This window comes from Natator depressus, chromosome 4, assembly GCF_965152275.1.
Source record: "Natator depressus isolate rNatDep1 chromosome 4, rNatDep2.hap1, whole genome shotgun sequence".
NCBI lineage: Eukaryota > Metazoa > Chordata > Testudines > Cheloniidae > Natator > Natator depressus.
In genome coordinates, this window is record NC_134237.1 from 2768932 (window position 1) to 2795818 (window position 26887).

The window sequence follows — 26887 nt, forward strand, 5'->3', positions numbered from 1 at the left end:
ACATGGACCAAGTAAACAATTTGGTAACAAACTATGTTCACCTGCAAAACACTAGTCTGTCTAGTCAGAACGGGCTCTACCCTGACATCTGGTGGTGAGCTGTGGAAAAGGACTTCAGGGGCTGATCTTGTTTACAAGGGCACACCCACCCTGCCTAGCATGATGGGACCGCTTGCCCAAATGGTCACTTCGGCTGCTGTGGGATCCCCAGGCTCTTTGTTATTGGGGCAGAAGTAATAAAGGGTTGTTATCCTGGTGATGTGAATCAAGGACAGTAGAACTGTACAGGGCATTTTATGACAGAGGGACCCACCCTCAACTAAGTAGCACTTGCTAGGCAATTGAGAAAGGTTGGGGATAGGTATTTGTATCTGGTGGGGTGGGCCTTAAACACTACCTTGACTTCTCCTCTATTCCATGGTGTAATAACAGAGCTAATTTTGACTCTATTAGGAGTCTTGTTACATGCTGCAGAGCTGAAATCATTGATATCTAGGTCTAAGCATTATTGCTAAAGTTCCTAAGAGGTGAAATCACAGAGAGCTGTGTTAAGTGGGGGGGGCCTGAAGACATATTAGTGAGCCACCAGCAGGATGGCTGGCGGGGAGGCGCGGCTGGTGGTGAAGATTGCAGCAGAACCCCAGAGAGAGGCGTGGCAATTGGCCGTTAACATAAACAGCGGAGCATGTAAGGTGCCCCCATACCTCCCCCTCCCTTCCACACAACCTGGGAGGTAAACTCTGCAGATGAAATGCTGAACTCTGGGGGGGCTGCACTGACCAGGGACAGAAACTGTGGGAGGGGTGACTGTTGGGTTGTTGGACTCAAGAACCACTCTGCGGGCTCCACTGACCAGGGACAGAAACTGTGGGAGGGGTGACTTTTGGGTTGCTGGACTCAAGAACCGAAGGGAAAGGACACAGCCCAATCTGCTTGTGGGGTGGGTCTTCTGGTTCATGGTTTGTGTTTATGAACCCTAGCTGTGGTGTTTTCCCAATTTAATGCTGAGTTGTTTACCTCATGTTATTAAAGATTTTTGCTATACCGAGACTCTGTGCTTGTGAGAGGGAAAGTATTGCCTCTTTGAGGCACCCAGGGGTGTGTGTGTAATTTTCCCAGGTCACTGGGTGGGGGCTCAAGCCAGTTTTGCATTGTATTGTTGAAAGGGAATCCCTATGTACTGAACCTGGCCCTTGCAGCTGTCAACTCAGCCTGGCAGAAGGGTTACATATATATATATACACCCCTTCCTATTCTGTCTGGGACTAGTGTGATTAGATACTGTTCAAAATGCTTTACAGACGAAAGATCCAGTCAGTCTGGTGTATACCATGTACATAGCTATGATCTCCATGCTGAGTTGCAGAGCCACAAAAATTTTATTTGACTGCCTCTAATCCTGCCACTAATCCTTCTTCCCTGCGTCCAACATTGCTGAATAGTTTCTAAGAGCCACTTTTAGTCTAGTATATACAGGTTTTTATACTGCACTCATCACCATAGTATCGAAACATCATCCGTAATGCACTAAGCAATATGACTAACCACTGTCATGCCTTGTTTATTCTCTCTTCCACTCCCCGGGGGAGAAAGGTGTGCAGTGAAATGTTTTCTTTGGAATATTTTTTCCATATGTGCATATATAGATATATATATAGAGAGAGAGAGCGAGATTAAATTAGATTAGATTGATGTGTTTATATTAGAGAAGGCAGGCTGGTACAGTGTGCCCGGCACTGGGAGCGAGAGATGGGGAGGTTTGTGATGGTTCTTAGTTCCTATGGGAGCTCATTCCACAGTCTCGGCCCGGTCCCTGGAAAAGCTGTCTCCTGCACAGACAAGCATTACCATTATTGTGGAGACTTCCACTGAGCCAGAGCAGCATTGCTGTCCGCCACAATTTCCATCCCAGAACTTTAGACTCTTTTAGATACCTTGGGCCCAGGACATGGAGCGCGTTAAAGACAAGCCCAGAGATGTTGATCTTGATTGGATATTCTGTGGGAAGCCAGTGTAGGTAGCAGAGGACAGGTAATCTGCAACAGAATGTGCAGGCTGGGGAATCGAGGTTCCTAAGGAACGGTTAGACAGGCTGCCTGGGAGGAAGTGTGGTCTAGGAGGATAGCCATTGGTTGGAGAGGCTAGAAGCATGTCTTCCTATCTTTGCTCTGACACGGATTTGCTGTGTAACCTTGGGCAAGTCATTTAACTTCTGAGCTTCAGTCTCTCCATGTGGAAAAGGCAGATGGCATTTAACTTCTTCATGGCTAAAGGTCTGATCTTGCAGGAATGCCACTGGAACCAATAATAGCTGTAAGAAAAAAGGAACAAGATGTACTTTAAAAATGTCATTGTAATTTGTTCACCTGGATTTGTTTATTGTAACTATGGCATTACTGTGACAGGCATGGTAATTGCAACACTTCTTCTGCCTTTGACAAGCTACCCTTGCAAATGAGATCATGTATCTCCCTACAGCTATTCTGGGATGGTTGAAACTGACGTAGATTCTCAGACAATCCAGGGTAGAATGCTTAAGCTTGCACTTCCAGCAATTCATTTAGAGTCAACACCACGTGCGCCAGCTGTGGGCCGCATGATGGTGTGGTGTCATAGAAGAGTTTTATCAGCACTCCTTTGAGATGGCTACATTACTCCTGAGTAGCCAAGCCATAAGCCACTCGTTCCCTCTTCTTGTCCTTGCCTTCAAAATGCTGCATAACTCTACCCTGCCCTAGTTAGCTGACACTACTGTGTGTTTGACAATAGCATCTGGAGGCCCCAAGAGAGACAGGACCCCATTATGCTAGGTACTGAAACACCCCTGCCCCATAGGACTGACTGGCTACATGGACAAGTCTGATAAAAGGCAGGAGAGGAGACAAAAGGCTAGAGAGTGAGGAGACTTGCCTCAGGAAGAGAACTCAGGGATCCGGCATTCTCCTAGTCCAGTGTCCTATCCCTGGACTCCACTGCTTTGTATCCCAGCTCACCCTCTGCTCTCCCAGATAGCCAGCCTGACCCATGGCTTGGCTGTTTCTCCCACAAGTGTCTCTGCACCTTTGTTCCTGCTGTCCTGTTCCCTGGAGTGCCCTCCCCACACCGGTCCCCCAAGCCACGACCTGGCCCTCATTTAAATCCCTCCCCAACACTCACTTCCTCTGGGACGCCTTCTACCAAGACTGTTCACTATCACATATCTAGCTTCCTTGCTGGGTGTCACGTGAGCAGAACCAGCCAGATGGTCGGATGTTGAAAGGGAGGGACTGTGCGACCGTCACCTGTTTCTGCTGCTTGTAACACTTGCTTGCTTTGGCATGCCCACAGTTTAGACTGTAAGAGCTTCAGGGCATGGACCGTGCCTGTCAATGTTTTTTACTAAGTGTCTCACATTCTTCTGGGTGCTTTAAATTAATTGTAAGAATAATTCTACCACCTTCGTGCTGCACCATGCCAGCATGAGCCCCAGACTTTCTAGGCAAACAGATTGCAGAATGAACTATTTCAGGCATCCTTCCTCCTGGAAAGCCAGGGGGCTTAGCTGACTCTCCCGCTGTAGAGGGAGCAAAACGTTTCAAGGAATTTCCTCTAAAATGGCCTAAACGAGCTTTTGTGGTCCCAAAGAGCTCCCATGATTTTTGTCATAGTGGCAGAGCTAGCAGTCTGTGCCCTCTCTGAGTGCCATCTCCCATGGTATCAGGCCTCATGCCTTCAGCTTTTCTGGGGTGGAATCATGCAGTGCTCCCACTCCTAGACCCAGTCCTCCACTGCCGTTCCTGTGTGTCGAGCAGATGTCTCCAGCTGATGTGTTTTGAGATGCTGTAGTTCTCCCCCCGTGCTTTGGAGCAGGAGTTTGAAATTCAAAAGGGGGTAGCCTTTGTGTCCGGGATGTGCCTTTAACTATCCCTGTACAAATCAGCCCAAATTTGGCCAACTTATGAGCCTCTGGAAAATCACAGTTCATATATGCTCAGCTAAAATCTTCAGAGAGTCCATCCTCACTGAGCATGCTCAGTCCCCTCACAACTCCTAGTGCTGCCTAGACTCTACATGTGCCATCCCCACAGTGTATCTGAGCATGCACCACCCCATAGACTACAGGATTTCCCTATAATTTCTGCTCCCAATTACTCTGGGTCAGGATGGGGCTGGGCACTGGAATAGAGTGCAGGGAGTCTTGTTAGCCATGTGCGCTCAGTGACCGCCTGCCGGCATGCAGGCAATGTGTAGGAGGAAACAAATGTATTTGAATGCAGAGGGGACAAAAAATGGACTTTGGAGAGGGAAAGGAACAGTGTGGGGAAAGGAGGCTGGTAAGACGGAGGGATTGGCTGCACATACAGCACGTCTGGTGAAGACGCTCTATGCCGAGGGGAGAGAGCTCTCCCATTGGCATAATCAAACCATCTCTGCGAGGAGCAGTAGCTATGTCAGCTGGAGAAGCTCTCCCGCTGACATAGCACTGTCCACACCAGGTCGGGGTAACTTACATCCCTCAGGGGGTGATTATGCTGACATAAGCTGTAGTGGAGACATGGCCTGAGACTGGAGTTGGATGGGGAGCTTGGGACTGGTGCCAGTGAGGGAAATGAGAGTGCGATTGGGACCCCAGTTGACTGGAGGGGTCACAGAGATAAGACGAGAGTTGGGGGCGAGGGTGAGAGAGTGGGACCAGCTGGACAAAGACACTGGCATTAGGAGCCACTCTTGGGAGGAACAGGGACAGAGGGAGAGGGTAGACAGATCTGATAAAATGCATTAGTGCTGAGGGAGAACTGGGACTGGCTGGACAAACAGACAGGGAGGAGTGCAGGGGAGAGACAGTTTGGATGAGGCATTGGGAATGAGGAATGGGGACTGGCTGGGCAGGAGCTTGGGACTGGATGTGAGGAGAGGGAGAGACTGGGAGTCGGGGGACATTAGGACTTGTACAGTGAGACTAGCGCTCAACAAGAAGAGACTGAGCCTGGGATAATAAGCCTGAGGAGGGGAGACTGGGACTGGGTAGGTGAGGACTGGGACAAAGACAGGGTGTCTTTGACCTGGGGCAGAAGGGGTCAAACAGGTGGCAGATGGGCAGAAGAGTCTGTGCCCTTTGGAGAACACTCCCTCCAGAGCCTGGAATGGAACCCAAGAATCCAGAGTCTCACCATTCCTCTGCTGTCAGCAAATAGCTGTGAAACCCGCTGGCAAAATATGTGCCTCCCCTCTCCCCCACCAGTACTGATCCATAGAGAGGATGACAACCTACTACTGCTATCAGTTCTTCCATTAGCTCAAGTGACAGAGGGCTGTGTGATGGATCTAAAAGTTCCAGCCTTACCAAAGACCCACATGGGTGTCAATATGATGCCACATGATGGAAATTCTGTTTTCTCAAGTTGCTATTTTTAAAACCTAGGAAATTATGCACAAGAGAATGTTAAAAGAACACTGTGCATTGAATGAATATGAGGTCATATGGCAATGTGATCATGTAATCATGTGATCATGTAATTAGAGACACTTACATAATGTATACACACAGGGGGGCCAAATTAAGGTTGCATGGACAACTGTAAATCTGGTATTTCCAAACCTTTGCATGCTTGACTTTAGAACCTTCATAATGTTCTTTTAACAGAGTTTGTGTGTGGGATATGTAATAAAAGGGTGTCACGTCGGAGTGCTACATGACATGCTGTCAAAAGGCAATTTGCTACACCCTACTGTATTTGATTTTGTTGCATTTTGCAATCTCAAGTGATTTATTGGGCTAGGGGTAAGAGCCTGGCTTAGAATGGTTCTAATCCTGTGAAAGTTCTTGCAGTGGGCACGAATATTATGTCACATTAAAATTATGCAGGGATCACCGAGTGAGGTCCTCTGGCCTGGGTCATGCAGGAGGTCAGTCTAGATGATCCTACTGGTCCCTTCTGGTCTTAACATCTATGAAAAATATAATTTAATAAAAAGAACGTGGCCAAACAAGGTCCCTTTTCATCTCTTCCCGTTCATACTTTCTGATCAGCACATCTTTCATTGTTAGGCCACATTAACCCTAGTGCCTCCTTCACAAGCAGCTCTGACAGAAATGGCTATTGGAGGAAATTAAAACCAAATCCCACATCAAAAAGAGGGCCCCTCTAGTGAGCCTGCCACAGCAACATGACCATCACAGCTGCCAACAACTGCATATGCAAAAGCACCCTGCCTCCTCATCACCTGGAATTCAATTGCAAGGTGTTTTCTTGGTCATAAAAGGAAAGTTCCCCTTCGACATTCCAGTGTGAAGGGCTCTCCACTTCAGAAGGTGCAGCTATGCAACATGGAGACCAAGAATAACTGAGCCAGACCTTGAAGAGGGAAGAAAACATGAAGAGGCGATAAGAAGCTCAGCGTAGGCTGCCTCTCACTCCCGCAGAAGGCCATTGTGTTACCGCCCAGGTGAGATGCTCCTGGCACTTGGTGATAGTGAATGTTGTAGCGAAGGTTCCCTACAGACTGAGTTTATAAACTGTACAACTGGGGAAATGGGGTGACTTGCCTGGGAAGCTCTGTGTGCTAGTGGACTAAGCACAAGACGGGTAGTCAGCCAACACTAGCAGGGCTAAACAACCTCAAGTGAAATGCTAGAGTCAATGGCAAAACTCTCATCAGCTTAAATAGGGCCAGGATTTCACTTAAGATAGTTAAAACCTTGTCTACTTCCACTAAAAAGAAAAGGAGGACTTGTGGCACCTTAGAGACTAACCAATTTATCTGAGCATAAGCTTTCGTGAGCTACAGCTCACTTCATCGGATGCTTTTCTTTTTGCGAATACAGACTAACATGGCTGCTACTCTGAAATCTATTTCCACTGCTGCTCCTGCTGGATCGGACTGGGTCGTTTGTTCTGGAATAAATTGTTACAAACATTGGCGCCTGTAAGTTCTCTGCTCCATCTTGGGGATATTTAGACATTTCTCCCTGTGCCTCATGAACCTTACTAACTCTGAGAGTGTAGCTGATGGAATCTGCAAACTCCACCAGCCAAATGGGCTGGACCGAAGGCGTTTACAGATTCTGCAAACACAGGGCCATGTGTTAAGAATAAACTGTGAGGTGTTGTTGTCTCTGGCCCAGGTGGTGAAGGTTGGAAAGCATCTGGTCTCTGGGCCTTAATTAGTGACTGGTCTGGCAATTTACAAGCCAGTGTGTGGAGTTTTCTTTGGACCAGTGGAGATCTGTGGCCTCCAGCGGTAAGCAAGGGGATGAATGGTGATCAGGGCTATGCAGGAGAGTTAAGGTTGACTTGGGGTTGAGCATGTCCAGATTTTCTGGTTGTTTTGTTTTATTAAAAATGTGGCTTACTATCTGGCCTGGGAGTTTGTACTTTGGGACCCCAGGAAGTGAAAAGCACTAAATAAATATAAACGATTATGTATTATCATCACCATTTTGGGCCAGATTTTTACCACCCTTGCTCATCCAGAGTAGTACTGTACTCCAAGATATCTACACTGGTTTAAATGGGGCTGCTCGCAGGGTACTCTGCAAATCCAAGGATGGCAGAATCTGGTCCTGTATTGTCTGTTATGGGTCATGTCTACTAGTGTGTTATTCTTTCAGTACAGCTGTCCTGTAACACAAACCTGCCAAGTTAATTCTTATTCCAGAAGGGTAAACATAATCTATTTTGCCAAGTATACCCAATGGCAGCCAGTAGCAGATTCATTGTGTCTGCATTATAACACCATAAAAATGCAGGCTCTACCATGGAGACTCTGGTATAGGATTTATTTTAACAGAGCTATCCAGCACACTGTAATGAGTCTCACGCTCAGGGTGTCTAAAAATGTATCTACCTTACCTATTGGCGAGAAAAAACAAAAACCATATACAAGAAAAAACAACTCGACTCAACGCATTCAGCCAGCAAATTGGACTAGAAAGTCAATTGCAATAAGATCGATCTCATGACCTTTAATATTGCCTCTCCATCATCAGTATGGATAGAGGATTATGTTCTCACCAATGTAGAAACATTCACATACTTGGGCAGCACCATCAGCCAGGACGGTGGAACAAGCCAGGACATCTGGAACAAAATCAGTAAAGCCAGGAACACCTTCAGGAGCTTAGATACAGTCAGGAAATCATCAAAATACAACATCAAAACTGAAGTCAAGATTTATCAGAGCTGCATACTTTCAACACTACTTTAGAGTGCAGAATGCTGGGGAATGAGAAAGTGTGACATGTCTGAACCGTCTTCATCCCGTACAACCTGCCTCAGAAAAATCCTCCGTACCTTTTGGCCCAGAACAATCTCAAACCAAGATCAATTGACACAGTGCAGCCAAGCGGATCTGAGCACCATCATTGCCAGGAGGCATTGGAGATGGATCAGTCATGTGCTTCGGATGCAAACTGATTCCACCACCAGAGCAGCAATAAGATGGACACCTGAAGGCAAGCTAAAACGAGGCTGCCCGAAAACAACATGGCAAAGAGCTGTGGAAGCCGAGGTGAAAAACCTGGGGCACGGCTGGGGGACCATTGAAAGACTCGCCAGAAACAGACAGGAGTGGAGTATCAGAGGGGTAGCCATGTTAGTCTGTATACACAGAAACAACAAGGAGTCTGGTGGCACCTTAAAGACTAACAGATTTATTTGGGCATAAGCTTTCGTGGGTAAAAAACCCACTTCTTCAGATGCATGAAGTGAAAATTACAGATATAGGCATACATATATTCGCACATGAAGAGATGGGAGTTACCTTACAAGGGAGGTGGAGCTGAGGATCTTCATTGCTGCCCTAAATGCCAGAGGCATAATGGGATCATCATGATGATGATTACCCATTGGCGGAGCCTTTTAGAACCACCATGGTATTTCTCATCTCTGCAAGCAGCCCAACTTTCCAAGACCAAATGAATGGTCTGTTACCTCTTACAATCTTTCTCCGGGTCTTAGGATTTCCAGAGAGAAGCCAGTGTTTCTGTGAGCTAGGTCAGGCAGCCAACTCACATGTGTGCATGTGTGGTATTTAGCATGCTTCCTCGACCTGCTGGGGCATGCTGTGCCTAAGGATGACAACAGCATTGTCAGACGTCTCCTGGCAGGGAGCTGTAGACTCTGTATGCATTTTAGTCACTCAGGAGCATTCCTTAAAGGTGTTGGGGGAAAGGATCTATATCAGACACAGCCTACAACTAGAAATGCCAAGCAAAGGACTTGTTTGTATGTAGCCGAGCAGTAAAAAATCCCATGCAAGCAGTTGGGTTTAAGGTGCAGGTGCCAGCGAGGGCTGGTGGCCTGTGATATACAGAGGTCAGACTAGATGATGGCTCTGTATGGCACATGGCAGGGGCAGAGGGAAAGGTGCGCTCCTAACTGCAGGGCAAGGGACATTTCGGAGAAATTTGCATCTGCTTGTGTAACCTCTGGGAAAGGCCATGCAGTGAAATCCAGGCTGCTATCTGTCAAATAATAAAATCTTGTTAAAGAAACAGAAATCCAGAAAAGAGAATTGAGAGGTGGGTCATTGTGCTTCTGCTCAACATTTGGTGGGTAGTATATAGGACCCTAACCACATTCACAGCCATGAAAGACACGTCACAGACTGTGAAATCTGGTCTCCCCAGTGAAATCTGCTGGGGAGGGGGAGAGCTGGGGGCACCCAAACTGGGGCTCCTACCATGCCCTGCCCCCCAAAAGAGTGATGACCCCCACCAATACCATGTCACCCTCCCATCTGCGCTGCCCACGGCTCTCCGGCTGCCCAGTTCTGAAGGGAGCGCCTCTGGCAGCAGCTGCAGCACCCCCCAAGTCAGGGGGGCAATGCCATGACCCCCCTCCTATAATAGCCCCACAACCCTTTTTTGGGTCAGGACCACCAGGGTTATAACACCATGAAATTTCAGAGGTAAATACCTGAAACCGTGAAATTGACCATTTAAAGAAGCCTGTGACTGTGAAGTTGATGAAAATGGACATGACTTTGGCAGGGTCCTAGTAATATACAACCACTCCAGCCATGAGCTAGAACTTGCCAGACAGTAACAGACCTAATCCACCCTACGCACTTCTCTGAAAGTGGCCAAGGACAAAGGTGTCACAGGAAGGCATAGCTCACCTTGAGAACAGCCCTGTGGCCCCAGTGGGGGCTCATTGCATTTTGGCCAGACACAGATGGACTGATAGCTCCTGCAGCTGTATCTTCGCCAGTGCAGGGAGTCCTGCAGTTCTCAGTTATATCCAAAGGCAGAGACTTTGCTCAGCTGAAGTTAAGTTGTCTTCCCCAGTATCACTTACTTCAGGGGGGATCATCATAAAATACTATGGTAGTTTTCTGAAAAAAAAACAGAAACTTAACATTAGGGAGCCTGGAAATCAAGGTGCAGGCTCCATGTTAAAAATAAAGCAAACATCTGAAAGTATGGAGAAACTCAGTTAAAGATCATTTGGCCAACTTTCCCTCTGCCCTTAACCCTGCAATTCTCCCATCTTACCCCAGCAGACAATTTGTAGAGAGGGCCAAATACTGTTACATGGGCGCAAGCAACTGCCCCGGACTACCCAAATGGGACTGCTCAAAGGGTCATTTCAAAGGGACTTGCAAGCCCATAACTGAGAGCAGAATTTGGCCTGGCTACAATGCATAAGATGCAGGCTTTTTCTGGGGAAGGCCTATTTCAGAATAGGAGTACTAGTGGCACCTTAGAGAGTTAGTCTCTAAGGTGCCACAAGTCCTCCTTTTCTTTTTACGAATACAGACTAACACGCTGCTCCTCTGAAACCTATTTCAGAATGTTTGTTCGGAGGGCGTGCAGTGGTGTTGTAGCCGTGTTAGTCCCCGGATACTAGAGAGACAAGGTGGGTAAGTAATACCCGGTACTGACAGCCAGTTGCGACCCGACGTGGTAGTCACCGACGAGGCCCAGAAAAAGATCATCCTCGTCGACATCACGCAAAAAGAAAAGGAGTACTTGTGGCACCTTAGAGACTAACCAATTTATTTGAGCATAAGCTTTCGTGAGCTACAGCTCACTTCATCGGATGCATACTGTGGAAACTGCAGAAGACATTATATACACAGAGACCATGAAACAATACCTCCTCCCATCCCACTCTCCTGCTGGAAATAGCTTATCTAAAGTGACCACTCTCTTTACAATGTGTATGATAATCAAGGTGGGCCATTTCCAGCACAAATCCAGGTTTTCTCACCCCCCCCCCCCCACCAAAACACACACACACAAACTCACTCTCTTGCTGGTAATAGCTCATCCAAACTGACCACTCTCCTTACAATGTGTATGATAATCAAGGTGGGCCATTTCCAGCATAAATCCAAGTTTAACCAGAACATCTGGGGGAGCGGGGGGTAGGAAAAAACAAGGGGAAATAGGCTACCTTGAAGAATGACTTAGCCACTCCCAGTCTCTATTTAAGCCTAAATTAATAGTATCCAATTTGCAAAAGGTTGTAGATCCTTAATAGTCACAAAGTTCAGCCACCAGGTTTGCCGTGACAATATCGGGGATAGTGTTCTTGACGGCTTGTAGTCCATCTTTGAGTGGAATGTTGGTGTAGAGGGCTTCTACATCCATAGTGGCCAGGATGGTGTTAACAGGAAGATCACCGATGGATCTACACCAACATTCCACACAAAGATGGACTACAAGCTGTCAAGAACACTATCCCCGATAATGTCACGGCTAACCTGGTGGCTGAACTTTGTGACTTTGTCCTTACCCATAACTATTTTACATTTGGGGACAATGTATACCTTCAGATCAGCAGCACTGCTATGGGTACCCTCATGGCCCCACAGTATGCCAACATTTTTATGGCTGATTTAGAACTAGCCGTCACCTTCAGGCCCCAGCTAAAACCCCTCCAACGCCTTATTAAGGATCTACAACCTATCCTGAAGGATGACCCAACACTCTGACAAATCTTGGGAGACAGGCCAGTCCTTGCCTACAGACAGCCCCCCAAACTGAAGCAAATACTCACCAACAACCACATACCACACAACAGAACCACTAACCCAGGAACCTATCCTTGCAACAAAGCCCGTTGCCAACTGTGCCCACATATCTATTCAGGGGACACCATCACAGGGCATAATAACATCAGCCACACTATCAGAGGCTCGTTCACCTGCAAATCCACCAATGTGATATATGCCATCATGTGCCAGCAATGCCCCTCTGCCATGTACATTGGTCAAACTGGACAGTCTCTACGTAAAAGAATAAATGGACACAAATCAGATGTCAAGAATTATAACATTCATAAACCAGTCGGAGAACACTTCAATCTCTCTGGTCACGCAATTACAGACATGAAGGTCGCTATCTTACAACAAAAAAACTTCAAATCCAGACTCCAGCGAGAAACTGCTGAATTGGAATTCATTTGCAAATTGGATACTATTAATTTAGGCTTAAATAGAGACTGGGAGTGGCTAAGTCATTCTTCAAGGTAGCCTATTTCCCCTTGTTTTTTCCTACCCCCCCCCCCCCAGACGTTCTGGTTAAACTTGGATTTATGCTGGAAATGGCCCACCTTGATTATCATACACATTGTAGGGAGAGTGGTCACTTTGGATGAGCTATTACCAGCAGGAAAGTGAGTTTGTGTGTGTATGGGGGTGGGGGGGTAAGAAAACCTGGATTTGTGCTGGAAATGGCCCACCTTGATTATCATGCACATTGTAAAGAGAGTGGTCACTTTGGATGGGCTATTACCAGCAGGAGAGTGAGTTTGCGTGAGGGGGGGCGGAGGGTGAGAAAACCTGGATTTGTGCTGGAAATGGCCCAACTTGATTATCATACACATTGTAAGGAGAGTGATCACTTTAGATAAGCTATTTCCAGCAAGAGAGTGGGGTGGGAGGAGGTATTGTTTCATGGTCTCTGTGTATATAATGTCTTCTGCAGTTTCCACAGTATGCATCCGATGAAGTGAGCTGTAGCTCACGAAAGCTTATGCTCAAATAAATTGGTTAGTCTCTAAGGTGCCACAAGTACTCCTTTTCTTTTTGCGAATACAGACTAACGTGGCTGTTACTCTGAAACCTGTCGACATCACGGTCTCCTTCAAGAACAGGACCCCGGCCTTCCGCGAAGCCCGAGCTCATAAGTTGGAAAAAGACGCCCCTTTGGCCGACACCCTGAGAGCGAAGGGCTACGAGGTGCAGATGGATGCCCTGATCGTCGGAGCCCTGGGCACTTGGGACCCCTGCAACGAGCGTGTGCTGCAGACCTGTGGGATCGGTCGACGCTACGCACGGCTCATGCGGCGCCTCATGGTCTCGGACACCATCCGATGGTCCAGGGACAACTACATCGAACGCATCACCGGCCACCGACAGTACCAGGAGGTGTGAGCCGGTACAACATCGTGCATCCACTATGGGAAAGGGACTGAGAGGCTTTTTCCATTGGACCATATGAACTGGAACCATAAACTCACCGAACATTAAATCCCACCAAATGAGGGTAGATCCATCCTCATCATCGTATGCACTCATTATACTCCACACCTGAACATAGCCATTATATGGACAACATACCCCCGTAGCTCAATGTCTGTACTTTGACCAGTTAAACTTTTACCCCCAATCGGGGAGATTGCAGATTATGTATTCCTTACGCCACCCGTTCCTAAACCGAATTTCGAACCCCTTGATAATCTGTACCTTATTCCCTGATAACCAGAATCTTCTATGCTTAAAACTCTGTACCGTTTTCTTTTTACTTCAACATTATCTTAATAAAATCTTTTATTGGACCAACTTCTGTTGGTGAGAGTAACTTTCTGAGGGTAGCAGTCACTGGTCCTCCAAATCTCCTAATGCTCCTTTGTGAGCTTTTCAATGGAAAGAGAGATGACTCATCAGATGAATTATTCAAACCTTCCCCTTTGAGTATCCCACACACAGCAATTATGTGTAACCTCCTACAAAGCTAATGGCAACAGATTTACATCCTGCAAAATCACATCTGACTGATTTCAGACAGGACTATTCAGTAGAGCTGGTCAGGACACTATTTAACAAATCTGAAAATAAAATACTTTTAGTTTACATCAAAATCTTGTAGGTTCTCGTTAATACCCAACACCCCCCCGATGAAAAATTTGGGGGAGGGATTCAACAACTGAAAAACAAAATAAAAGTTGGCCTCGGAGGGATTATATTTTTGACAAAAAACCTGAATTTTTGACAAAACTGGAAATTTTTTTTGAAAAACCTGCTCTATAATTGAAAAGCCATTGTTTGTCAAAACAAATCTTTCAGATGAAAATGTGTGACCAGCTCTAGTGTTCAGAGGAATATTGCTGAAATAATAACTCTAAGTTTACAACAATAACACTTTGTTAAACTGAAATACATCTCTGCCTAATGCCCTGTCCCTGCAAATCAGAGGCCTGCTTGCTGCAGATCAGGAGGAGGTGAAGGAAAAGAGTTCCTGCTGCATTAGGGGTTCCTTCCTTTCCTAGGAAGCAATAAAGAAGAAGAGAGAAGAAGAGCTCCCTCTCACAGTTGCCAGGGGTAAGGGGAGTTAAGTTTTGAAAAGTTTTGATGTGCTAGGAATAGACACACACAAATCCACACCAGCTTGAGTAGATGGTCTTCTTGCTGCTGCAGTGCCAAACTGACAAGTCTAGAAAATAGACCAGTTCCACATTCTCTAGGCCCTGTGACTAGTACTTGGCTAGCACCAAAGCCCAAGAGATCTGTTCAGCTGCTGAGGTCTGTACTTAGCTCTCAGCTACCCCTGACTCTATGGAGATTGTTGGGAGAGGGCCGATGATACTGGGGAAGGGTGGTGAAGTACGTAGCCGGTTTGAATCTGTGCTGCATTCAGAAAGCTCCCTCTATCAAATACACTTTGAGAGAGAATCAAAGACACTGACAATTTATTCTGATTGGTTAGGCTCTGGAGTAGAGCAGTACAGGTTACATCTCCCTGTGCCAGGGAGAAGACACACCCCTGGGGGAGGGAAAGGTGGGATTTCCATTGGTTCCACCAGGTACTCCCTCCCAGCCCTGTCAATGGAGTTTGCAAGGGGGTATCCTTGCTCCATGCACCCCCACTTCATCCATGCCAGGTCTGCTCTAGCAACCCCCCCCTCCCACCCCCCAAGACACTGTCAATGAAGGCACTGCTGCAGAAATCCCCACCCCATCCCAAGATGGACTGCTCCAAATGTGAATTTTGGTATATTTGGAAGGCTGCCCACGCACTACTTGCCTGGCAGTGCTGCTAAACAGGACATGGGGCGCTGGCCTTTTGCCTAAGTAAAGCATGTAGGACCAGGTGCTCTGCCCCTGAAAGTCTGTTTACAAAGATTTAAATGCAAAGCTTGTTTTATGAGGTGTCTAGATTACCACTATACTGCAAACAGTGCCTGCTCCACCTGGCATGTTCATAGAATTCAAGACTAGAAGGACCATCAGCTCATCCAGACAGACCGTTACATTTCACCCAGTTGCCCCTGTACTGAGCCCAATAACTTGTGGTTGGCTACAGCAGTTCTTCCAGAAAGGCAGCCAGTCTTGATCTGAGACACTGAGATGGAAAATCCACCACTGCCCTTGGGAGTTTGTGCCAACGGCTCATCACCCTCACTGGTAACAAATTGCCTTATTTCTAATTTGAATGTGTTGGCAGCAGCATCCAGCCATAGGTTCTTGTTCTGCCTTTCTTTGCTAGATCACAGAGCCCCTTAGTACTTGGTATTTTCTCCCTGTGAAAGCTCTTCTAGTCTATAACCTCATTCTTCATTCTGATAACTAAAGAGATTGAGCTCTTCAAATGGCTCACTGTCAGGCATTTTCTCCAGACCTGCAATCATTTTTGTGGCTCTTTTCTGTACCCTCTCTAGTTTTCAAAGGGGACACCAGAACTGTACTCAATAGTCCTGCATCGGGCTCACCAATGCCATCCACCTCCCTGCTCCTGCTCACGCTACTCCCCATTCTCCAGCCCAGGATCGCATGAGCCCTTTGTGTCCCAGCATTGCACTGGCAGCGCATGTTCAGACGACACCTAGCTCCTTTTCAGAGACACGGCTTTCCAAGGGGCACCCTAGTCATTTGCATACTGATTTCTCTCTTTGTTCTTTGGTGTTGTGCCTGTTACTGTACTGACAGGGGAAGACTCATCAGGACACGATCTGTCTTGTGTTAGGATATAGATATTCAGGCCTGTCTGTAAAGGCCCGTACTCTAAGAATGTAGGTATATGTTTGTAACCCTTCTGCTTGTCAGAGTTGGCAGCAACAAGGTCCGGGTTCAGTATCTAGGGGTTTCATTCCAATAACACAATGCAAAACCGGCTCGAGCCCCCACCCAGTGACCTGGGACAAATATATACCACCCCCGCTGGGCACCTCCAAGAGGCAATACTTCCCCTCTATAGTCCGAGTGTAGCAAAAAGCCTTTTAATAACAGAGAGAAACAATGTGGCATTATGTTGGGGAAACACCACCAACAGGATTCATAACACAACCCATGAGCAAAAAATCCACCCCAAGCAAATTGGGGCATGTCCTTTCCCTTTGGTTCTTGAGTCCAGCAACCCAAAATCACTCAAAGTCCAACGACCCAAAAGTCTCTGTCCCTGGTCAGGGCAGCCCCAGAGTTTGAAAGTTTATCTGCAGAGTTTTACCTCCCAACCTGGGTGGAGATTGGGGGGGGGGGGCAGTTAAGGGGCACCTTACGTGGTCCAAAGCTGATGGCCCCACCTCTCCATGGGGCTCCGCTCTGCCAGCCGCCCCATGAGCTGCTCTAGGCATCTGACAAACCGCTCTGCTCACCGTCCTGCAAACTGCTCCACCATATATCTTCAGGCTCCCCCACTACTTAACACAACACTCAGTGATTTCAGCTCTTAGTCAGTTCAGCTCTTTTGTGATTTCAGCTTGTAGTAGGGGAGCCTGAGTGCTGGTGCACCATTAGCCCAAAGTGAGCTCAGCAGCCTGTAACTAGACTCCTAATAGAATCAGAATTAGCTCTGATAGTCCACAGTAGAGAGAGGAGAAAGTGCAATTAGCATGTAAGGCCCTCCCCAGGGGGCCCATACCACCAAGTATTAATACCTGTCCCTAGCCTCTCTCAATTCACAGAGTTTTGGAACCCATGTCCCTTGCTTAGCGAGTGCTACTTAGTTGATGGCAAGTCCCTCCATCATAAGAAAAGGCCAGGTGCCGTTCCACTGTCCTTGATTCCCATAATCAGGGTAATAACAATTTATTCTTCCTGCCCCAATAACAGAGACACTGGGGATCCCACAGCAGCCAAAGTGACCATTTGGGCAGCTATGGCCTCATTCTAGGTGGTGTGGAAGTATAACATTGTATAAGTATAACGTTGTATAAGGGGACATGCTGGATACATTGTATATGAGAGGGCATGCCAAAACATGTTACAAAGTGTCTGAGGGAGCACACGTAGGGACAGTTAGCTTTTGAATGGAGAAGCAATTAAGATAGAGCCAGCACGTCTAAGAAGCAGGCATCAGAATGGAAGGTGTGAAGGGCAATTAGTTAAGTTAACTGGAAGCTGTTAAAGGAGATTGTTAAGGGTGGCAGGTAATTGAAGATACGTGACTGGTCTCAGGGATCTCAAAGGGTGGTGACTAAAATCTTTTTCTTCTTTTGTCTGTAACTTCTCTGTAACTTGTTCTCCAAAAAACTGTATAAATTAAGAGACACAAGCCCCACTCAGGGGGCTCACTTCTAAATGTATTAGCAGAGCAGCTTTGCTAATAAAACAGAGTGGTCTGATAAATTGTGAGTCTGAGTCAAACTTTGACAGCGGGGTGGGTGTGCCTATGCAAATAAGATCGGCCCCTGAAGTTCTTTTCCACAACTTGCCTCACCACCAGATGTCAGGGTGGAGCTCATCCTGACTCAGCTTACATGTTTATCATTTAGCTAGTAATAGAGGTATACAAGAAAGAATCTGTGGAAGGGCCTTCTTTCACTGTGACAGTCTGAGGCCCTGTTCTTAGGCCAAGGCCTTTGGCTAAGCAGCAGAGGCAGCCATAAACTGGGAAGCGAACAGCCATAAACTGGGAAGCTAGTCAATATGGGGCTGTTAGGAAGGTGATCCGATCTATCACCTCCAGAGAAAGGGAAGAACCTAGAAGATGTAAAAGGAAATTTAGGTTGATAGTTTTCTGACTGGTAAGAACTCACTTATCAATAGACACAGCTGGGAAACCCTTATGTCTTTATAGATGTCGTTGTAAAATCCGCACTTCTATATCGTTTTGTCATTATAGTTCCCACTTTGCTATTGTTTGTCTGTATAATCTCTGTCTGGTTCTGTGATTGTTTCTGTCTACTGTATAATTAATTTTGTTGGGTGTAAACTAATTAAGGTGGTGGGATATAATTGGTTACCTAATCGTGTTACAGTGTGTTCGGATTGGTTAGTTAAATTTCAGTAGAATGATTGGTTAAGGTATAGCTAAGAATATTACTATATAAATTAGGGGCAAACAGGAAATAAGTTGGGATTCGAAAATAAGGAAAGGTTTCAGAGTAACAGCCGTGTTAGTCTGTATTCGCAAAAAGAAAAGGAGTACTTGTGGCACCTTAGAGACTAACCAATTTATTTGAGCATAAGCTTTCGTGAGCTACAGCTCACTTCATCGGATGCATCATGCTCAAATAAATTGGTTAGTCTCTAAGGTGCCACAAGTACTCCTTTTCTTTTTGAAAATAAGGAAAAAGGAACTTGGATTTAAGCTTGCTGGAAGTTCACCCCAATACATCTAATTGTTTGCACCTTTGGACTTCGGGTATTGTTGCTCTCTGTTCATGCGAGAAGGACCAGGGAAATGGGAGAGTGAACATCTCTAACATCTTGCCCCATTCCAGTAGCACAAACCATGGTTCACGGTTCCTTATGCCATGGGATAGCCCAAAGCAGCCCGAGAGCACCACTGAATTTGCTCCGCAAAATCCAATGTATCCTGTGGCCTGCCACATGTCTCTGGAACTCCATTGTTAAACCTGGGAACAGTCTATGAAATGGTACATTTAATCTAGCTCTCACTATGTTTCCATTTGAGTTTTAGTAGCAACTGAATTTGCAGTTATTGTGCTAGCAAAACTCTGCTTGAACTCAATTTGACTAAGTAAGGACTACAGGGTCAAGCCCAAGAAATTTACCTAGTGAAGCATTAGCACATGGCCATGGAAATTACTGAGGAAACATCTCCTAGTGGTGAAGCAATACGGGCAAGAACAATGTATCTATAAGTAAACAGTGTAGTGATAAAATACATGGGAGAGCATCTGCAGGTACTGGGTATTAAAGCACTGTGCTCGAATGCTTTTAAATCCAGGGTTTAGATATCAATCTCAAACTGGCCTCTGAGGCTGGGAAAGGAGACTTTAGCATTTACAGCATATTTTCTGTGCTGTCAGATTACTATGGATGCTTTGGCTGCCTCTGATTGGCTAATTTGCAACCCAGCTGGCTGACAACCAACTGCAGTAGGAACTCTCTGCTATTCCTTAAAGGAAAAGTTTGCATTCCTGTTTGCAACTACAAGCTTCTTAACGGAAGGCTTTTTTCCCCAGCCTTCATAGCACTTCAACACTCACCATTTCTGCCCTTTCACACATTCAATGTTTAGTTCTATTCAGTCCCAGCACAGCTGAACACAAACCGCTAAACCTACGGAAATTCCAAAAACAGACCAGAAAATTCCCACAACAGACAGAACACTTGGGCACTCTGCAGACAGGATCCAGCTGAGCCACATCCATTGGCAAGGCAGGAACAACCCCAGAGGAGATCTCTGTCCTCCCATCACCATGCCAGAGGGAGTAACAAGCTGCACGTAGGAGTTTGCAGAAGTGGCATGTACTGTGCCTCTCTCCAGGTATTCAGCTGTTACCAATTTTCTATAAAAGTCTGAGGGCAAGAGGGTGCATTGCTAAAACTCACCCCTAAATTGGATTATTTTTGCTAATATATTTCCTCTTTCCCCCAAATAGTTTCCGTAGTAACATTACGGCCATCTATGCTTAATCATCCAAGTGAGGGATTCCTTATGGAGCTCTCTTCAGACTCCCCACAGAAAAGGTTTCTCTGCAGGAGAGGCTAAGCCAGGCCAATGGGACTTCAAGGTCACAGGAGGTTCGTGGCCATGCCAGGAACTGACCGCAGATCATTACAGCACTCAGCCCTGTGCCTTAACCACCAGAGTATCTTTGTGGTTAGAGGGCAGATTAATGCCAGTTATAAACTGCTAATTTACTATGGCAGGAACCCAGCCAAAGGGGCATTACCACTGAATGCAGGAAACTAAAACCAAAGGTAAGTCCTCAGCAAGGGCACTAGAGACGCCCACTGGCAATGCTCCAATGGTGGGGCAGACACCTTTCACAGCAGCAGAGACCAGATGCTAAGGACCATATGGTCAAAAGTAGCTACTGATTTTAGGGGCCTCCAGTTTTTGGTGCCCAGCTGAGCTGTCCTGGCCTGCACATATAGCCCCAGCGGATGCCCACTGGAGCTCCAGGCACCTTCGGTGTTTCAGTCTGGGTGTCCCAGAACTCTAGCAGCCAGGCTCACTAAGTGTTGGCCTGTGTACTTAGTGCACCGATGGTAATAAGAGGTCAGCACCCCCAGCTACCACGAGGGTTAATGGCTGGGGGCTTTGAATGGGGAGGGCTGCCACAGAAGGGTTTGCATTTGCATTTTATGCCATTGCTGGAGTTTATTTTCCTTAAGCTTGTCATCATTTCCAGGAGGCCCAACTGGCTCCTTCCTCTGCAGGGCTAGATGGTGCCTGTCGGCATAGCTATGGGTGCAACGGGGAGGAGCCCTGGGAGCCCTTGTGACTGACCCACAATTTTCTCCGGCTTCATCCGAGCTCAGAAGGAGTCACAGATTCCAAGGGCAGAAGGACCATTGTGATCATCTAGTCTGACCCCTGTGCGACACAGGCCGGAGACCTCACCGGCCTCCCTCCCAGAACAGGTGGTGGGGATCTTCTGATGGCTATTCCACTTGCACAGTGACCCCTCGACGCTGACGCAGCCACACGGGCCTGTCCATTGCGGGGACAGTGCCAAGGATCCCTTGCTGCAGTTCGCCCACCCAGGAGAGTTTGGGAAGTGGTACTCGCGCCCTGTGCAGGGGACGCCAAGGCGTGACTGAGTGCAGCGTGCCAACAATTACAGGCATGCACATGCACAAACTTGGGTGCAGAAGTGCCCTGAAAAGCCTTCCAGCTCTTTGCTGAGATGTGAGGGCGGGAAAGCTAGGAAGGACACGCTGAGAAACAAAACAGAGTTACCAGCGTCTGTGGTGGAGCTGCGGGTGAGTCATACCTGCCATCCCCTCCCTTCTGCCTGCTATGAACCTTCTGTCCCCGCAGGGAGCCAAGTGTGCGGTAATCAGCCGTCAGAACCAGGGCCGGGGAGCTGGGGACGTCCACAGCTGCTCTCTGAAGAGCTGCAGCAGCTAGCGAGAAGCCAGGCGCAGAGAGGGAAGCCAAGTATCCGCCGCCTCTGCTCTCGCCAGGCTTCGGGGGAGCTACAGAACCGGGGGGCTGAAGGAGAGCGGGCGAGAGCGCCCGAAACGCGCAGCTGCGTCCGGGGCTGTGACCAGCCAGCCAGGCGACAGGGCGCTGCAGGGTCCCCGCTGCCTGCTTGTCACACGCGCACGCAGGCTTGTGGTCCGGGCAGCCGCCTGCGCAGCTCCTCCACCGGCGCGTCGGACGCTGGCTGGCTGAGAGCGCTCCGGTCCCTTCCAGCTGCAGGTGAGTGCAAACTTTGCCCTGGGGAGCTGGAGGGGCGGAACTCGGGGGTGCCACGGACGCTGCTGCAGCGAGAGGGAAGCAGAGGGGTGTGGGCATGAGGGACCTGAACTGCCCTGGCACCACCCTGCCAGGGGCCGGGGGAAGCCAGTGCCCCGTGCAGGAAGAGGCGCGGAACAGCGCCAGGCGTTGCCGCCCTTTGCAATGTGGAAAGGTAGGGAGCTGGCTCTGCCGGCTGTTGGTGCATTCAGATTATTATTTCTTCTGCTTTCACCAGATATTTTGCTCTAAACACGGAGCTGCTGGAGATGAATTAGATGCTGCACGTTCCTATTTTACATGATCACTGACTCAGAGAGTTTGTGTATTCAGGAGCGGATTCTGTCACCTTGTGTACAGTGCGTGGTACCGTATTGTGTGTCTCACACACACACCCCCATTGATTTCAGAACCAACGGTAACGGGTGTCAACAGGAACACCGGCAAAAGCAGGGTGCGCACCAACAAGAGGAAAGGTGGCAGAACCGAGCCGCGGCGCAGGACACGCTGCCGCCGCCGAGACAGGGATGCACATGCGGGGGGGGGGGGGGGGTTCAGCTTTTCACCGTCGCCTTTTGGTTCCCGGTGGCAGGAAAAGGGGGTATCTAAGAATAGCCCCGTAAACACCCAGTCACGGGAGAGCCCCCTGGCAGCGCAGCGACGGTGGCCGAAGCGCCGCCGGCAGGGCGGCCGGGGAGCCCGCGCAGCCGTGCGGGGTCGCCGGCCAGTGCCCGCCAGGCCGCGCGCCCCGGGAGACCCACCGCTCCGCAGCTGCGGCCGCCGGGCGGGCACCGCGCGGAGCGCTCGAAGGAGCCGGCGCGGAGGACAGGCCCTGCTTGGCGGGAGCCGGCGCAGAACCGGCCCTTCGCGGGCCGCGGGGTGCGGCGCCCGGGCCCAGAGCCCGCTCCCCGCGGCTGGCCGGGTTTCCGCAAGGCAGGAGCCCGCGGCTGGGCTGCGCGGAGCGGAGACCGCGCACACGGGGCGAGAACTTGCCGCTCGCGGGCGCCTCTGGCCCTCAGACGCTAAGGCCCCGCACCCCAAAGAAACGGCGGCACCTGGCGCCCGCTGAAATCCCCGAGCCCCTGCTGCGAGGTGCCTCGGAAGCCCTTGGCCTGGCTGCGGCGCCCCAGCCCTTTCTGCTGCTTGCGCGCTCAGGACCAGACCCTGGCCTGCCCCGTCTCCACCAGCGGGGATTCAGCTGCCCCTGGAGCCAGGGCCGATCAGCTCAGCGGGCCTCCGAGGGCTGGGCGTGGGACCACTCCGACTGTATGTGACCAGCGCGTGTTTGCGGGACGCAGCCTACAGCTTGCGGCCCCTTTCGGGAGGAAAGATGCGCTATGGGGTGGGGTGGGGGGGAAGCAGTGGGTTTGGCCCTGACTCTGCTCGTGGTGAAGCCGGGGGAGTTTCAGCACCGACACCCATGGGGCGAGGCCAGCACTGGACCGCTGTGCCCACCTTGCTCTAAACTGTTGTTCCAAACAGGGGGGGCAGGTTTGTAGAAATGTTGGTGGTGCCCAGAACCCGCCCCCGCCCAAACTCCGCCCCCCACCTGCCCAAGGCTCTGGGAGGGAGTTTGGGTGGGGGAGGAGGTCTGGGATGCAGGCCCTAGGCTGGGGCAGGGGATTGGGGTGCAGGCTCTGGGAGGGAGTTTGGGATGGGAGGGGGTGTGGAGGGAGGGGGTGCCGGGGTGAGGGCTGTGGGGTATGGGAGGGGCTCAGGGCAAGAGTAGGGGTGTAGGGGGGTGAGGGCTCTGTCTGGGGCTGGGAATGAGGGGCTCAGGGTGAGAGTAGGAGTGTGGGGGTGAGGGCTCTGTCTGGGGCTGGTGGGTTTGGGGGGTTAGAGAGGCTCAGGGCTGAGACAGAGGGTTAGGGTGGGGGGGTGAGGGCTCTGGCTGGGGCTGGAGATGAGGGGTTTGTGGTGTTGGGGAGGCTCAGGGCTAGGGCAGAGGCTTGGGGTGCGGGTGGGTGAGGGCTTTGGCTGGGGCTGGAGATGAGGGGTTTTTGGTGTTGGAGGGGGCTCAGGGCTAGGGCAGAGGGTTGGGGTGTGGGGGAATGAGGGCTCGGGCTGGGGCTGGGGGGTTTGAGGTGTTAGAGCGGCTCAGGGCTGGGGCAGAGGGTTGGAGTGCAGGGGGATGCGGGCTCTGGCTGGAACTGGGGATAAGGTGTTTGGGGTGTTGGAGGGGCTGAGGGCTAGGGTAGAGGGTGTGTGGGGGGTGAAAGCTCTGGCTGGGGGTGTGGGCTCTGGGGTGTGGCAGGGCTGGGGATGAGTTTGGGGTGCAAACAGGCTGCTCTGGGACAGGGACCAGAGAGGAGGATTCCCCCCAGCCCTTTCCCTGCCGGCAGTAGCGAGCTCTGGGGGAGGAGCCCCCCTTTCCCGCCCCCCCCAGCAGCGCACTCACCCCCACAACTGTCACTGCATGTGCTCCTAGGGGCCCTCTCAGGTCCAGGAATCTCCCTCGCCTCCCCCAGGGTGGGTGCCGGGGGGTGCTGCGTGCGCCTCCTCCCCTGCTGTTGCCCCTGACTGTAGCCTCACTGGGGGTGAGGGATGGGGCTGCCTCCTTGCCCAGCATGGGGCAGGAGCGGTGACTGCGGGCGAGGGGGGCCCTGTGCTGGTGGAGGGTCCCGCCGGAAAAGGGAAGGGTCTGAGGGGGAAGGGCAGGCTCAGAGTCAGTCTGCCCTGGCAGTGGAGTTAGGGGGCACTAGGACCCTGGGGCAGCAGTTGCTGCAGGGAGGCAGCATGGAGCTGCAGGGAAGAGGCAGAGGCAGGGACGCTCTGCTCCGGGGGCGGGGAGGCGCGCAGGGGGCTGGGAGGACACTCAGGGGAGGCGCGGGGGCCGGGCCCCTGGGCTCTGAATATTGCTGGTGCTAAGGCACCACATGGAGATAGAACTCGCCGCCTATGGTTCCAAAGAAATATTTTCAGGCTGCTCACGCAGAGAGCCCTGCCTGCAGCCCCGCAATGGGTGAGGAAGCCCTCTCCTGCAGGCAGGGTTCTCTGCGTGAGAAGCCGCTCGCAGCGGGGCTCTCTCCTGCTTTGCCTGGGGAGCCCAGCGCCTGCCAACCTGCTTCTCCTAAGGGACGCAGTCAGGCTGCCGAGTTTGCCGCCAGTCACAGCGCCGCCTTAGCTGAGCGACACCTGCTTTGTTTACACACCCGCTCCCCACCACTGGTCCCTGCCACGCTTACTTGCTTTGCTCTAACGTGACTCTGAATCAGCTGTGACAAGCCGCGCTACCGCGGGGGTGGGGGGCGCTGCTAGAGGACACCTCTGTTCTCTATGAAGTGGCCTTCCTTGCTCGTTTGGAGCAAAGGTGTCGCTGCAGCAGATTCATTGGGGCTTTGCAGAGGGTCAGTGTATCCGGCTTTTGTGTTTATTTGTATTTATGGCTTGGAGGTGCTTTTTTTAAACCCTGAAATCGCATGGGACCTGGATTTCTCCTAGTGTTTCACTGTTTGGCTGATAGTGACTGTGAGAAGACCAGTCTGGAGTGGAAGGTTGTTCCAGTGTTTAAGGCATTACCCTGGGGCGCAGAAGACCATCTAGGTGCCCAGCTTGGCCACTGTCATGTAGCTTCTCTGTACCTCAGTTTCTTCATCTGGACAATGGGGATAATGGCCCTGCCCCACCTCACTGGGTGGTGTGAGGATTAACAAATTAAATACTGGGAGGTGCACAGCTAATACAGGATAAGAATCATATAAGTAGTCACCTAAGTGGCTCCACAGAAATATTTTCAAAATCCATCCAACTACAAAGCTGTCTGGGTTTACATGAACCCAGTAGCGCTGCTCTGTAGGGCTGGGCTATGCAAGCCCAAATGATTTTCTTCACAGTAATTTTTAAAACCCCTAACAGGTAGTAGCTGTTTAGCCATATGACAAATCACTCGCCCCACGAGCACATTTCCAAATGCAGAAGCCGGCCATTTGCCCCCAGAGGCCCTAGATGAGCACACAAATGCTGCTCTGGGTCAGTATTGAGATGCACTGGCAGAGCCCCAGCGTGACACCTGCTTGCGTTGGGGTGTGTTCTACCTGACTGGTCCTTCACTTTAATACCCCCGCTTGGAAATCTAGGGCTAGATCCTCAGCTGGTGTAAATCAACATCAGTCCAGTGAAATCATAGAATCATAGGACTGGAAGGGACCTCGAGAGGTCATCTAGTCCAGTCCCCTGCACTCAAGGCAGGACTAAGTATTATCTAGACCATCCCTGACAGGTGTTTGTCCAACGTGCTCTTACAAATCCCCAATGATGGAGATTCCACAACCTCCCATGGCACTTTGTTCCAGTGCTTAACCACCCTGACAGTTAGGAAGTTTTTCCTAATGTCCAACATAAACCGCCCTTGTTTCTTCTTGTCCTATCCTCAGAGGTTAAGGAGAACATTTTTTCTCCCTCTTTCTTGGAACAACCTTTTATGTACTTGAAAATTGTTATCATGTCCCCACTCAGTCTTCTCTTCTCCAGACTAAACAAACCCAGTTTTTTTCAATCTTCCTTCCTAGGTCATGTTTTCTAGACCTTTAATCATTTTTGTTGCTCTTCTCTGGAATTTCTCCAATTTGTCCACATCTTTCCTGGAATGTGGTGCCCAGAACTGGACACAATACTCCAGTGGAGGCCTAATCAGCATGGAGTAGAGCAGAAGAATTACTTCTCGTGTCTTGCTTACAACACTCCTGCTAATTCATCCCAGAATGATGTTTGCTTTTTTTGCAATAGTGTTACACTGTTGACTCATATTTAGCTTGTGATCCACTATAACCCCGAGATCCCTTTCTGCAGTACTCCTTCCTAGGCAGTCATTTCCCATTTTGTATGTGTGCAACTGATTGTTCCTTCCTAAGTGGAGTACTTTGCATTTGTCCTTATTGAATTTCATCCTATTTACTTCAGAATTACTTTAAATCAGGGTGCCCTGCTGACTTACAGCAGCTGAGGATCTAGCCAAGATGGCGAGGGTGGTAAGTTCATTCAGGTCTGGGTGCAAACTTGCTGGCTTTGCAGCCGGAGTGTACATGACAAGACAGGTACGTGGTGCGCTGGGAAAGTGCCTCAGAACTCTTATTACTCCTG

At 49.6% G+C, this 26887-nt stretch overlaps 1 protein-coding gene and 1 long non-coding RNA gene across 3 annotated transcripts in view; one reads left to right on the forward strand and one right to left on the reverse strand.

The window, feature by feature from the left end:
* Window positions 1-1535: 1535 nt before the first annotated feature.
* On the reverse strand, window positions 1536-21608 carry LOC141986119 (uncharacterized). Its single transcript, XR_012639207.1, has 3 exons — window positions 21342-21608; window positions 10102-10317; window positions 1536-2311 (listed from the first exon to the last, which is right to left on the reverse strand). It is a non-coding gene; the product is annotated as an uncharacterized LOC141986119 (long non-coding RNA).
* HOPX (HOP homeobox) overlaps window positions 21383-26887 on the forward strand; it is a 28832-nt gene continuing 23327 nt past the window's right edge. The window contains exon 1 of one of the 2 annotated variants that reach the window (XM_074950261.1): window positions 21383-21772. The gene's annotated coding sequence lies outside the window, so the exon portion shown is untranslated. Of the gene's footprint in view, window positions 21773-22736; window positions 23075-26887 lie in introns of those variants that run through there. The other variant, XM_074950262.1, reaches the window with a different exon arrangement.